The sequence below is a fragment of the Sturnus vulgaris genome, chromosome 17, assembly GCF_052056855.1.
Source record: "Sturnus vulgaris isolate bStuVul1 chromosome 17, bStuVul1.hap1, whole genome shotgun sequence".
In the NCBI taxonomy this organism is placed as follows: Eukaryota; Metazoa; Chordata; class Aves; order Passeriformes; family Sturnidae; genus Sturnus; species Sturnus vulgaris.
In genome coordinates, this window is record NC_142259.1 from 13,568,122 (window position 1) to 13,582,218 (window position 14,097).

Consider the following 14,097-nt stretch of genomic DNA (forward strand, 5'->3'; position numbering starts at 1 on the left):
TAGACTTGCACAATATGAAACCCTGTAATGGATAAATGCCTTCCCCCCTACCCTCTCCCCACAGCACTCAAACACTTTTTCAGGATATGAATCTACATTTTTAAAAGTGTAATGTTTCCAGTGTAAAATAATATATTTGCTGACATTGATTCTGTAACTTAGTTCTCGTGCAAACAACACGAATAAATGTCCATAAGTACTGCATCTGCCGACTAGCAAAACGTGTCAAAGGCAGGGCAGTGTGATTTATGGAGTAGATTTCTTTCATGCTCGTGGGTGCACCCTTGATGGTGCATTGATGGTTGTAAATATATTCCAACAGTTACATTGGTGATTTAAATGTCAGTTTAAAGTCTGCTCTAAAAGAATGCTCTTCATCAGAAGTTGTGATCTGTCATAATCAAGCCAGTGTATGTCAGTGTTGTTTACTCTGCATTGGAAAAAACCTGTGTGTTCTGATTTCATTGTCAGTGGAGCTCTCTGAGTAGCCAAGTACTTGGGCAAAGGCCAAGTTAGGATACAGGCCCTCGACAGACAGCAGATCTCCATTTATAAAACAGTTCTCTATTACTGTGTAGTAAATTGGAAGTGATTGCTGTGTTAATGCTTATGAGACTTTGGGTGGAATTGGCCCCCATGAGTTCACAGGAAAGACTACTCATAGCCTTGTTATATCATCTGTGCAATGCACCCTTTCAGGAATCTGAAATTAAATTAAGAATGTGCAACATGGATTAAAGATGTGTTGAGAGGTGGAGCTGGCAATACTATTTGAAGTTTCTTTTTAATGACCTCACATCCTTAGCACTTTCAATGTAAGTTTTTGTACGTCTTTAAAAAGCTTATGGAAAAAAACAGTTTAATTTGCCATAAGGTAATTTCTACTCTGTTTGCCAGCAGGGTAGTCATGGAGCAGGGTGCCACCTTGGCCACTAAACTGACAGCACTTTCTGCATGGGTTACTCGCTGGAGGGGTGGGAAAGAGGATTTTTAGCACTATTGGTTGAGAATTCCAGCTACCACTTCAAATGAAATCTTGAATTAGGAGGGACGAAAGGGTGGCCTTTGCTAAGCCCTTGATCCTGCTGCTGCCTCATGCTTTGTGGATGCTGTGTGTGGGTGTGGCAGTGTAACCTAGAAAAATGTCCCTGTCACTAGCTGCTGTGCTGCCAGGCACTTTAACTGCTTTGTAGCTGGCAGGTTTATAGAGAAGTTGCTCTTGGTCATGGTAATATAATGATAAAGCATGGAGGAGCTGTGCTGCAACAAAGCTAACTTGGTTAGATAAAATACTTGAAGATCTTGGCCAGCAGTTTAAAACAAAACTGAGCATGTTTGAGTACTTTAAATAAAGCACTTACCAGATATACAGTTATCTTCCTTGGGACAGCAAGGTAAAGTTCAGTTTGGTTAGACATTTGACCAGTTTCTCTTCCAAAGCTTTAATTTCTAGGACTGAATAAAAGGCTCCACTTTGAATTCTCCATTCATTGCTGAAATGTATGAACCAAAAAGTAGTTCTGAGGTGTATATGTCAGGGACAGGCATTAAAGAATTAGAGTAGGCTGCTGTAATGGAAATGTTAGACATCCTTAACCACAGATGTGCACTGGTATGCTGTAGTTTATTTTTCTATTTTAGGCAAAGATGCCCACCCAAACTGAGCAAGGTTCCTTTCTTTTTGCTGTACCAATTTGTCAAATTTAAGTTTAATTGAGTAGATCATCCTGCTTTCAGCCTGATATGAAACATCTGTTGCAATGCAGGGTGTATCAAGGCCGTTTTATTAAAGATGAAGTATATTAAGGTGAGGGTGAGCATTTGTGTGTCTATGGGTCCCCAGATGTCCTTGTTGGAAATGTCTGTTGATGTATGGTTTTAAATGTTTTTCAGCAATAGATTCCTTCCATCCTGCTGCCAATGTGGTGCTCCAAATTGTAGAAAAAGCAAAAATAATACTCTTTCTGTTTGGTAGGGTCTTACTTTCACAACCTGTTCGTTTTAACAGGGAAGGGAAAACTACATCTGATTTGCCTCATGTGTCATGCAGATACAGCACGTTTTAAAAACAACTTATTTTAAAATATCTTTTCATATTACAGGTGAACACAGTTTACTTCTAATTGTTTTTCTAAGCTAGGTACAGGCTTCAGAAACTGGAGAAATGCATACTGTAGACTTCTGCAGAGCTTGCATGCTTTCCCAAAATGTGTTTTTCCTCCGTGACTTCAGCCGTGGGACACTGTGGATTGGGTGGAGCTGCACAGTCTCGGTAGGACTCAGACACACGCTGTTAACTCAAGGGCAGTCTCCTAACAGCTTCATGAACTGCATGATAAAACATACATAGGAAAAAAAAAAAAAAGGAAGGTACAATTCTGAGGAAATTGCATACAGTTTAATTAAGACTCCTCAGAATTAGTCATTTTTTGCAGGCTTGCTGGTGCATCATTGTGAATCCTGTTTGTTTGGAGCAGGAATTATACAGACTCAGACTTGAGTTATTAGGTTACTTACGTAGTGATGTAGTAAAAGATTCCAAATTTTAATCAACTCTTGTAGTTGGTATATTTTTGCAGACAGTGCTAGCAACTGCCAGTATTGTCTTCCCATCCCCCAGCTATTGAGTCTAGTTTGCTTGCAGCTGCAGTAGTAGGCATCTTTCTTTCAGGAAGTGACCTTGACTTGTATTAATCAAATTCAGAAAACACAGAAAAGCTTCTTGGTAACATGCTGACTTGATATAAAATTTTATAGTATCCATCTTCTTGTAAAATGACACCATCTTACAAAAAGGGAATTAATTTATGATATCTTACTGTAAAAGAATTTCTCTAAAATGACACTGAATTCAGAGAAGGCAAAACAACAAAACCAAACCACTTTCTACTGGAATGTATTGAGAATTTTTTATAAAAGTAATTAAGTCTTAAATTGGTATTGGCAAAAGTGCATCCTAATCTGGCTAAGCTGTGAAAATTCAGCATTATTTGATGGCATTTTCTGTGGTGTCTTCTATTTTGAACTGCAGTACGAAAGCTTGGTAGTAGGGCATGAGCTCAGCTAAGATTTTATGATATCTTCACCTTTCTGACTTTGTGTTTTAATCACTTCCTGCATCTTCTGTTAGCAGCTCTCAAGGCATTAAACTTAACCTCATAGTAGCTGCCTTAAGCTGCCCCTGTGTCTATTTGTGTAGATTAAGAAAGGAATCTACCTGTGTCAGTTCAAGAAATCACTGCTTGACCCTGCCCACGAGCTGGAAATTAGTTTTCTTTGGCTGCTCTGAAGTAGAGTGGCTGACTATTCCTGAAGCAGATTTTAAGAGGTTTTGCATGATTATCTTATTGCCTAAAACTATTTTGTGAATTGAGTCACACAAGTATGATTTGCAAAAGTATGACTTACATAAATTTGATTGGCAACGTTTTTGGCTGGCATAGCTGTTTTGTAAGTCTTAATCCTTTTTCTGGACCTGTGTTGTAGAGGTTTGAGACCAGAGAATCTGTCACCATTGCAAAGTGCACTGAAAGCCTTTAACATTCCGGGTAAGGTAGTTTACTGATTTTGAAACTGCATGTTGATGGAAAATTAGTAATAGCTGCCAACTGACTAATGTTTTTTCCCCCCCTAAGGTTGTCATGTACCTTATCTTGAACAATCTGTCTTGGCTTTGGGGTTTGGAAAACTGAGTTGTATTTTCACCTTGTATTTCCTTACCATATACCTCTTCTGTATGTCATTGGCATATTTACTCACTTTACCTCTTCACAGTCTATTCATCAGATTCTTGTCATCCTTTCTGCACTGTGTTGGAGGTCAGACATGTATGCCAACATACATGCCTCCAAATGTTTCCCAATTTGACTGTCTCCTGCTTTGGAGTGGTTAGTTCCGTGTATTTTATTCTGCAAATGTATGCAATGACTTGCCATTCTATTTGGTATCGAATCAGGGCTTTTAAAATCTAAGTAAGCCTTCCCCTTTCTGCTGTGTTGAATTGTACTCTTGGGTTATGAAGCTAAAGAGTTTGCCTGAACTGCACACTTTACATACTTCCCTTCATGCTGTCTTGTATTCTAGTGTCCATTGCTGCACTGAACTCTGTCCACATCTCCACAAGGGCTCTAGTCCTCTTTCCTTGCAAGACCAATAAAGGGGTGAGAACTCTTTGCTTTAGTTGGACATCGACTTTTTTCAAGTTCAAATGCCAAAACATAATCATAGATCGTGTAATTCAGATTTACTGTCATGAACATTTTCTCCAGTCTCCCAGAGAAGATCTGCTGTGTGGCAGCACAGATTTTGGTTTATCCCACCGTGGACTGATTCCCCTGGGTCTGTAGTTCCTGAGGTGAAAGCTGCATTGTTAGCAATGATACAGTGGAACAAGAAGCCTGTTCTATCTTTGTGCTCTAGTTCTGTAATAACATAAGTGCTAGACCAAGACAATCTATTACAAATCTCGTGTCCAAAGCTTTTTGTTGTTGTTGTTTGTTTCGGGTTTTTTTGTTTTTTGTTTTCCTTTGCTTTTGCTTGTTTTCCTTTGCAAGACTCTGAAGATCTGAGGATTTTTGTAGCCAAGAGCTGTGAATTCAATGTCCATCCTTCATGGAGTAGATGATGTCCTGTTTTGCAGTCAATATCTAGAAGCAGGCTGTTATTGCTGGTACTGAGGACTGGGCAGCAGTGCTTCTTGCGCTGCCCAGCCTTACGCCACAGCGCGGTGGATTCCACGTTTGACGTGAAGCAAAATAAATTACTGCAGCTCTGGAGTGCGCATTCAGAATCTTTTCTGACACTTTTGTGTTGCTGCTGTCCCTCCCCTTTCTCAAGGTCGTTCCTGTTTGCCAGCACAAACAGCCAGCTCATAGCTGTAACACCTCCGGAGTTCAGTGATGCTTTGCTAATGCCTCGTATCACTTCTAGCCCTTTGCTTTCTGCCACGGCTCTCGGCTAAAGCGGGGGAAAGGGCCCCTACTTCTGCACGTCTCCATTTCTGCCTCGCTGCCATACTGCTTCCGACGACTCCCCTTTTCCTTTTATTTGCATGCTGAGAGCAATGCTCAGTCCGGAGGAAGGTGCTGGGCGTTGTGCTGCTCGTTGGAAGGCAGGGAAGGGGAGGACAGAGCCCCTTTTCCCCGGCGGGGCCGGGCCGGGCCGCAAGGAGTTAAGGGCCGCTGCCGCCCGCGGTTCTGTCTGCAGCCGTCGCACGCTCATTGGTTGCAAAAAGGTGAAATTGAAACCACGGTAAACTTTTGACCCTGTGGCAGTTCTTGTGGAACGCCTTCCCCTTGCCAAGAGCAGAGGACTTCTTTTCCATTCCTCCCCCCCACCTCCCTTTTCCTGTATTTTTTTCCTCCGTGATCGTGCTGTGCTGCATGCAGCCTCCCCGAGGGAAGGGGAGCACGAGAACAAGCGCGCAGTTTGCTTGTGTGCCGCTAAGGGCAGAGCTGGAATTTGCTTTAACGAATGGCTAGTACCAGCTGTATTCTAAAAGTCCCATGGCTGAGCTAGTAGGAATCCATTTTTTCGGTTTCCAACATGTTTCTGTATGGTTGAAGAGAAAACAGCCCGATTAAAAACAACCTGCAAATCGATGCTTGCAATCGGGGCTAATTAGAAAGTGGGGAAGGGAGGATGAGTCACGCTGGTTTCGGCGAGCTCAGGTGCTGTAATAAACGTGGTTGAGTTTTGTAAAAGATTAAAGTTATGTCTCCTTACTGAAATCCGACGAAGAAATGTCTCAGTATTGCTGCTTAGTTCATACGGCCGTGAATTAAATACATATTTAACGAACTAACTACTTTTCTAGTCTGCATCTTCCTTAAACAAAAAAACTCCCAACACCTCAGTCGGAGAGACAAGTAGTGTCAGCTGAATTTCGCTTCCAAATTGCGAAGTGTCAGGGGCCCAGAGTAGTCAATGTTAGGAATTTTTATTTAGAGTGTGTGACTCCAGCAAATTCTGGACCTAATTAACATGTGTGTCATTTTCATACTATGCAGATTTTATCACAAACCCAAAATACTGGTGGCCGAGAAAATTCATTTTCCCTGTGTAGCTTTGCCAAATCAGGCAAAATTATAGCAGCATTGCATTTTCGATGAGGTATGAATACGACATTTATTTATTTCACATTTCTTTCCCCCTTAAATATGCGTCTTTCCACTGACAAAAGAATTGCTGACTTGATTACTGCATCATCTTCCATTTCCTCCCTCACTAGCTCCTAGGCACAGGTACCAGGCCTCTGGTTCTTGCAGGAATATTAAATTTACTGAATGTTAAGTGCCACTTAATCAAAGAGTCACTCAGCACCTTACCTAGAGATAACATTCAAAACTCTTCCTCAACAAAGAAACCTGATGCCTGACTACTTCAGTTTGTTATTTTCACATCTCTCCTGTCTTGTTCTTGCTCTTGCAAATCGTTTCATCGGATTTATACAGCGTGCTCATTTTCCTGAGTGATTAAACAGGGGAGGGACCCACGACTGCTGTGATTTGGACTCTTCAAAAATTCAGTTCTGAAGTTGACTGTGTCCGTTGTGGTAGAAAGTATATATTAGGGGATTATATGTAACTAGAGGAGAGATTTTTAGAAATGCTTCCATTCGTTTCAGTATCATGATGTTTGTGTAACAATATCCTGCTTTGGAAGTTAAGATTTGAAAACAGTAAAACTTTTCCCTGGGTAGATGCTGCCTTGCATAATGTGTTATATTCAACTGGTAAAGTAAAAATCACATTTTACTGGGCTTTAATTTGTGGAAAACATCGTGTGTGTTGGTTGGCAATGCGTGACAGCTGATATTTATCAAGGCTAACATGAACTTTACTCATTCTTAAATTTTTAAGCAGCTTTTGAATCTCTGCATGTGTACAAATGTTCACATGAACTTTACTCAATCTTGCATTTTTAAGCAGCTTTCAGAGCTTAACATGTGTACACATGTTCAGCATGTCTCATATCTTTGAACATTTTGTTCTAGAGATGTTAACTCTTACTAAGATTAGAATACACTCCTAATGATTTTTCATTTATTAAATTTAGTCACAATATAAGCATTTTATAAACTGGCACTTTAATGTAAAGTAAGAGTAATGTTTAAAGACTAAAAATACTTCTTACCTATTAAATGTTTTAGTGGACTTCAGACCAGACTTTCAGTACCTGTGATTATACTAAATGTATGATACACTCTTGGAAGCATTTCTAGAAATCGTAAAATTAAATATCATAAAAATACAGTTCCTTTGTACAATAAGGGCTAAAGCTTTTCTTTAGGTGAGTGGAAACACATGTCAGAGTGATGACACATTTTCTTTCCAAGGATGACCAATTTTTCTGGGAGCCATTTTGTTATCATGGTTAAACAGTTCATGTTCATTGGCCAAATAATAAAACTTGTCCTCCTTGCTTTAGATGTCATAAAAAATTCTGCGATTGTTTTGGATGTTAAAAATTCTGCATGTAATTATTCTTGTCTAATAATCCTCCTGAAGAGAAAAATGTCTGGAAGAAATTATTATTTTTATGCTTTTCATATTTTCTGTCAGTCTGCATAGCTTGCTGCTCTATTTTTAGACTTACAGTTTCCTGTTACTTCAGTGACTCGCTGTTGAGCTGAACAGATCACAAATGTTGGCTGCCAAGTAACTTAAGACTGAAGGTGACTTAAAACTAGAATGGATGAATATCATAGTGATCATCATAATTTTAATTGCTGATAAATGGGGAAAGATATATTTTTTCTCCTTACTAATATGCTTAATAAAAACGTCACAGTAATATTTACTAAGTCATACTAAATCTTTCAACATAGAAGGCACTTCAGATGACATAAGAAATAATTTTCTTTTTTCTTTATTTATATTAGGAAATAAATTTCTTTCTTCTTTAACTAATATCCGAATTGCCAAAGATGAAAGAGGAAATCGTGTCTGAAGCCAGTCTGGAATTCTGAGTTTGCTGAACCAGTTTGTTAAAAATTCAAGAATTCAAGGATTTCTTTGCTCCTCTTAGGAACCAGCAGGGTTTTAAACCTTAGTTAATCTCAAACATTCCTAAGAGGCAAAGAAATAAATACAGCGTTGTCATGTGGTGGAAACTTCAGAATATATGTTTTATGCAGTGTATTTATCTGTTTAATGAGGGAAGGCCTGCTTATGTTTTCTTTTCCTGTTTCTGTGTTGGTTTCACGACTGCTGCCTGATTCATCAAAAAATTGAATTCAGCAAAGACATCCAGCAAGAAACATAATTTCGTTATGCCACAGGAGGCTTCCTATAACTGCATTTTACAAAATCATTCACATCTTCGTGTTACAAACAAAAAAAGGCTTGCAGGCCTTCCTCCCCCACGCCCTCCAGTATAGCTGTATAAGGCTCCTATTGTCTCTGCTCATATTGAAATGTCACAGATGTGTTCACTCTTCTGGGTTCTTTTCTCACATGAAACTCTAATGACCATTCCTCCTTTGATTCCTTTCTCAGGCAAATTGGCATGGGCTATACAAAACGAAATTTAGGTCACAAATAATGTTTAGATTATTCTACTTGAGTGACTGGAAGATTTAGCTGCCAGTATTTGTATATACTGGAAAAAACTATGGCAAAATATGGCAGAAGATGTTCGACTTAAAAACGTCACCAAAGGAGTGTGCAGTTTTAGTGTGAAATGTAAATGTACAGTTAAATTTTAAAGCTATATTTATGCTAAAGGCAGGTGTGCTCATCTGTGCTCTTAAAACAACTAGGAGTATTAGGAATGACTAATTTTAAATAAATACTTTTTATTTTATGTATTTTAATTGCAATATGGACATAGATATTTTTGCTATGACTGCTAGGATTTGAGATTAGCAACCTTCAATACCATATCTCCTGTCTGTCAGAAGAGTGAATTTAGATTTTAGATCTTATCGAAGATGTCGATTTCCTTGAAGTACAGGGAACACCACATGCATTTCATCTCTTGTTTCCATATATTGAGATGTCATGGTAGACAATTTGTATTTGCTGGGGAGCCATATTAGTTGCACTGATATGCAAATGGTTCAGTTGAGCAAGTAGCAGCAGTGCTCTTCCATTCATTAAAAATTATTTTGTTATAAGCAAACATTTCTTTTTTTTCCTGGTCTTGAGATAGGTTATTTATGTATAGAAAATGCAGCATTTACAGAAACAGGAAACTGTTCTTTATTTCTCACTGCATGTCTTGTACCAACACCCTTTTATGTTTGCCTACTTTATTTATTACCCAGCACTCAAAAGGTAAAAAACTGTTGATGGGGCATAATTTCTAGTTGTTTTATAGGATTCTGAGATTAAATTAAACATTTAGCTAAATTATTTAAGATGTTTCTCGTTATTGAATTCTGTTCCTTCGAATACACGTGCCCTTGAAAGTATTGTGTATTTCAGCCGGCCTCAAATTCATGCCTGCACACCTCCCAGTTTCTGGCACTTTTTTTTTTTTCAGAGGGGGATCAGTGTTTATCTGTTCAGTACTAGAGGTTTGGTAGTGTGAAATGCTGTGGTTTTTGGAGCTGCCTTTCTTTCAGTATTTAGGAAAAAGGACTGTAATTATTGTGAGAGTGTTGTTACAAAATATAATAGTGATGTTCTGTTGTTTCCTACTAGTTATGTAGTTGGAAGTCCCACTGTAGTAACCCAGACATCACATCCTGTTTCTTTCTTTCTTTCTAGTATTTGAGCTAAAGATTTTTCTGTTTCCACATATGTATATATTCAGTAAATATTAAGTGGGGTTTTTTTTAAATAACTGTTTATCACCTCATTTTGGATACCAGTCTTTAAGGACTTACTTATGTTCAAAACATTGTAAAATATATTCTACAACAACTCAGCTGAAGCCCTCAGCTATAATCAAAGCCCAAATTACCTCTTCCAGCAGAGTGTTCTGGAAATTAGTCAGGATTGAAGATCCCCCTTCAATATTATCTCGGCTGGCTGTGTTTGAGCATAGCAATTCTCACTGCAAATCATGCAAATGAGTGGCGTGACTGCATCATGCCCAATTGCCTTTTCCTTACAAAGCTGCATCCTGCACAAGCCCACCTAGCCAGGTAAGCTCTCACCTGTTTCCAGCTGCATTCTGAGGCTGATAATGCAGCTCACGTATCCTGGGAGCTGGGATGAGATGTGATGGCCACTTCACCACAGTGACCAATTCCTCCAAGTGTTTGCCAGTGTGTGGTGAAGGCAGAAGGATTCAAAATAATCCTTTTTATAACTTTGTGTTCACCAGGGCTCCACTTTTCTCTGTCATACATTTTGTTTGCTGTTAGCATGGTCCTGGCAAACCCGGATGCCTAGGAAACAAATTAACAAGTAATGATATTCCAAAAATAGATCACACACGTTATTTATCAGAGGAACAGGACACAAACTCCAAAAATCTTGCATCTCTTTAACAAAAAGTGTCCTGCCATTATTAATAAGTGCAAAGTGAAAAAGGCTCAAGTTGATTGTCATGTCTGAGAAATAGCCCAGGAGTGCATGGTGTTTACTGAACATAAACACTGCAGGGGAATTGGTAAATGAAACTTGACAAGGTCTGAAAAATGAGTATCCCCAAGATGGAATGTATAATATAGAATGAATGTGTGCAAAATTAACAATATTTAATACGTGGCAATAAGGTGTGCTTCACTGGCATTATAGATGGCAACTTTTTTTATTTATTTTTTTTTACCTGGAAGTCCTGATTCAGTGAAGTCTCTGAGTAATTTATTACCTAGTAAATCACCTTTTTGTCTGTGGGAGGAATGTAGGAGGGAGAAAGAGTTGAGAATGATCAAATGCCTGTGGTTTGGAATAGTATTTTACTAGTTACTGTACTGATGGGGAAAGTGCTGGAATAGCACAGTGGTATATTAATATAACTAATATAATTTCCAGTGTGCTTCATAACATAAGTATAGGTGCTTTCATCTTAAATGGTAATGAAAGACTTTTTAGTATGAACTGTTTCTAGTATATGAAAAGCTCTTTATTTACTCAGTGTACATGAGTCTCTGTTTCAGTCGTTTGCTACATTGCACAAAGCTGTAGTAAAGGTTCAGTGGCATTTTTTTATCTGCTGCATTTGCCCCTCCCTTAGAGGTTTAAAATATGTGGGAATTGTGCACTGTAATTTAAAGTGTATTGTATCTGGGTTCATTTTTAAAAAGGCACATTAATTATCTCTGAAATATTTAAAGAAGATTGCAAATGCTACCCTTCTTATGTCTTCTTTTAAAAAGTGACTGTTGTGGTTACCATACCTGGCACATTCTATGTAGGTTTATTTGTAACCTGAACACAGTGTAGTGTGTTCTGGTTTTAGGTGGCTGTCATATTGTTGTTGTCTGTGGCACAGGTGACAATAGGACTTGTCACTTAGCCATCTCATCCAGACTGTAATGTAATGATCTTTCTTTATGTGTTTTAAAAATTTGATCAAAAAAACCTACCATGTGTAAACTTAGATTTGGTAGCCAAGGCCGTGTTGGATGCTAAGTTTCTCCATGGTGTGAATTAATTATCTTTGTAGCTCATCCTGAGAGTGGTAAATCAGTCAAAGGTCAGTCTATGGAGCTCATTGAGATCAAAACGTGCTGAATGATGTTTTTGTTTGAGCACCCCTGGGTTTTGGATGAGCAGGCTTTAGACAGGAAATTGTATACTCACGTGTTGGAGGCTGTACTGATGTGATGAGATGTGATGGGAAGCTGACAATGCCAAGTGCTCAGTGCATGGCTGTGCTTTCATATAAACACTCCAATAACATCAACCAATTCATGTGAGGCAGAACACACCACAGTGTTAAAATAAAATGTTTGTTTTTTTTTAAATTTCAGATGTTAAGCAGTTGGCTAATACCTCTGGATTTAGAAGAGGAGCATGGGGGTTTAGAGTAGGGACAACAGAGTTGAATGGTCAACTGTTCAAGGTATAACAGAGAAGACAGTTACTTGCAGTTACATATTATATCTTATTTTTTTGTTTTCCAGGATGTGACTTTAAATGACTTCTGATTCTGAAGGTCTTCTGAAAAATATGCAGTGCTTGAATGTTTGCTAAGGACTAGTAAGTGACTGATCTCATATTTGGACTATATATACCTGAACATTTTTAAAGCTACAGTTTAGTATATGAGAAGCATGTACTTTAAAAAAGGAAAAGGATGGGAGGGAAGAAAGAAGAACAAAACCCAACTCAAACCAAAAACCTTACTGCACCACTGCCACAAAGTGAAATTGCTGCTTATATTCTTGTGGATTCCTGTCTATGTAAGTGGAAACATAAATTGTTTCTGTGGTCAGTCTTACAGAAAAATAATCTTTGCATAATATCAAAATATTTTGAATCAGAAGCTTCACAGCAAACCTTTGATACTTTTTAATGTGTATTTGAGGGAGATACAAGGTTGAAATAACAAATTTCCACTAAGTATACAGAGTTGCAGAATGGAATATCCACTCGTTTTATTTATTATCAAAATTTAAATGTTGCAATCTGCACCTTGCAAAAATGTGTGATTTATGTCTTGGCTTTTAGGAGGTGGGGTTATAGTTAATATTTTAACATTATATACAATTTCAAAAATTCCAGGGCATCCTCATGATTCATTGTAATGAACTTGTTTAATTTAATTCTTTGTAACTGGCTTATTCTGAGTAATGCTAAGTTCTACATAGTCAATTTTTCAAACAAGAAATCAGCTCAGACAGAAGAACTTCCAAGGATGCAAGATACTGCAAGGACACATACTTAATATAGGAAAAACTTGGTGGTTGCATGGGACCAGCAAAGTATTAAAAATGTTTTCATGCAAGAAACACGATTTAAGAAAATAATTCAGATTTGTTTTGTGTTGTATCGTTGTGAGTTTTGGGGGGTAGTCAAGAGTTAGAGCAAAATAGATAACGAAAATGAAATGTGAAGCATGTAATTGTTTGTATTTTTGGGTCCCTGCTGGGATATTAAATTAAATATTAAATTCTGTGGGGGTGACTTGAGTAAGGCCAGGGTAGAAATAGTTGAATCAAACTGAAAACTTTTACTGTGCTTGGTAATTTCATAATGTCATTTTGGCTTGAGTGCTGTGTAGGAAATGGCCTAAGGAACTTTCCCCATTGCAAACACACTCTATTGTTGGCATGGGCATCATTTTCTTGTTACTCCAGGGGTGGAATTTTAGAAGACAATGGATTTTTACCCTGTCAAAATACTGAAACCCTGGCAGGTTGGACAGTGCTACTCAGAAACTCTCATGATTTCTTTAAAATTCAATGGTTTTGTTTGGAAGGTTGTACATATGTTGTTGCAATGAATGGATTATTAATTACTAGAACATATTTTATCTGCCATGTGTAAAATCCAGTACCTTTTTAACAACTCATTAATGCTTTTCAGTGACATTTTTTGACATATGAAAAGTGTATGGTACATTCCAAAAGGTGTAGGCATGAGCACCTTCATAACATCTGGTGTTTTTTCAGCTCAGTTATTGCTGAGCAAGAAAATCTTTGTTATTTTTTGTTTTCTTGAATTGAGAAAAATGTTGGAAAAATTTAAGTTTATACCTGAAAAGATGTTGCAAATAATCTTGAAAGTTTGAAACTTTTGCTCCAAATATTGTTGCCTTCAATTCTGCTCCACTGGAGCATCATGATATAGTGGTTTGTTATTTCTACAATCAATGGCATTAAACAGTGCCTTGCTTTGAAGACTTTGTGTTGGATAATTTATACTGATGTAAAATTTAACAGAATTTCTTGCATTTGCCCAGTTTTATGTAGTAACAGAGCTATTTAGTGAAATTAAGCTACCTTTTAGATTTATTTTAATCATGCAAATAACAGAAAGAATTTCACCCTAATTATTTTCTTTAAAAAATGCTTCATTTAGGTAGGTAATATTGTGTGGTATAACTAGCAGAGAAATCTTTCTAGCCACCATTACTGGCTCATAAGCCAGAAATAACCTTGTTGCCTCAGCTCAGAAAGTAAATTCACAAAGATGAAGGTGTTAATTTGTTTTACTTTTAGTAGTAAAAATCCACAGAAGTTTCAACTTGAGAAAC

At 37.8% G+C, this 14,097-nt stretch overlaps 1 protein-coding gene across 6 annotated transcripts in view; it reads left to right on the plus strand.

Moving 5' to 3' along the window:
- The window catches only part of NCOA3 (nuclear receptor coactivator 3), a 50,910-nt gene that overhangs the window by 10,651 nt on the left and 26,162 nt on the right, over positions 1 to 14,097 (plus strand). For 4 of the 6 annotated variants that reach the window (XM_088175128.1, XM_014876080.2, XM_088175124.1 and 1 more), the window contains one exon: positions 12,023 to 12,098. The gene's annotated coding sequence lies outside the window, so the exon portion shown is untranslated. Of the gene's footprint in view, positions 1 to 12,022; positions 12,302 to 14,097 lie in introns of all 6 variants that reach the window. The other 2 variants (XM_088175126.1, XM_088175127.1) reach the window with 1 other exon arrangement.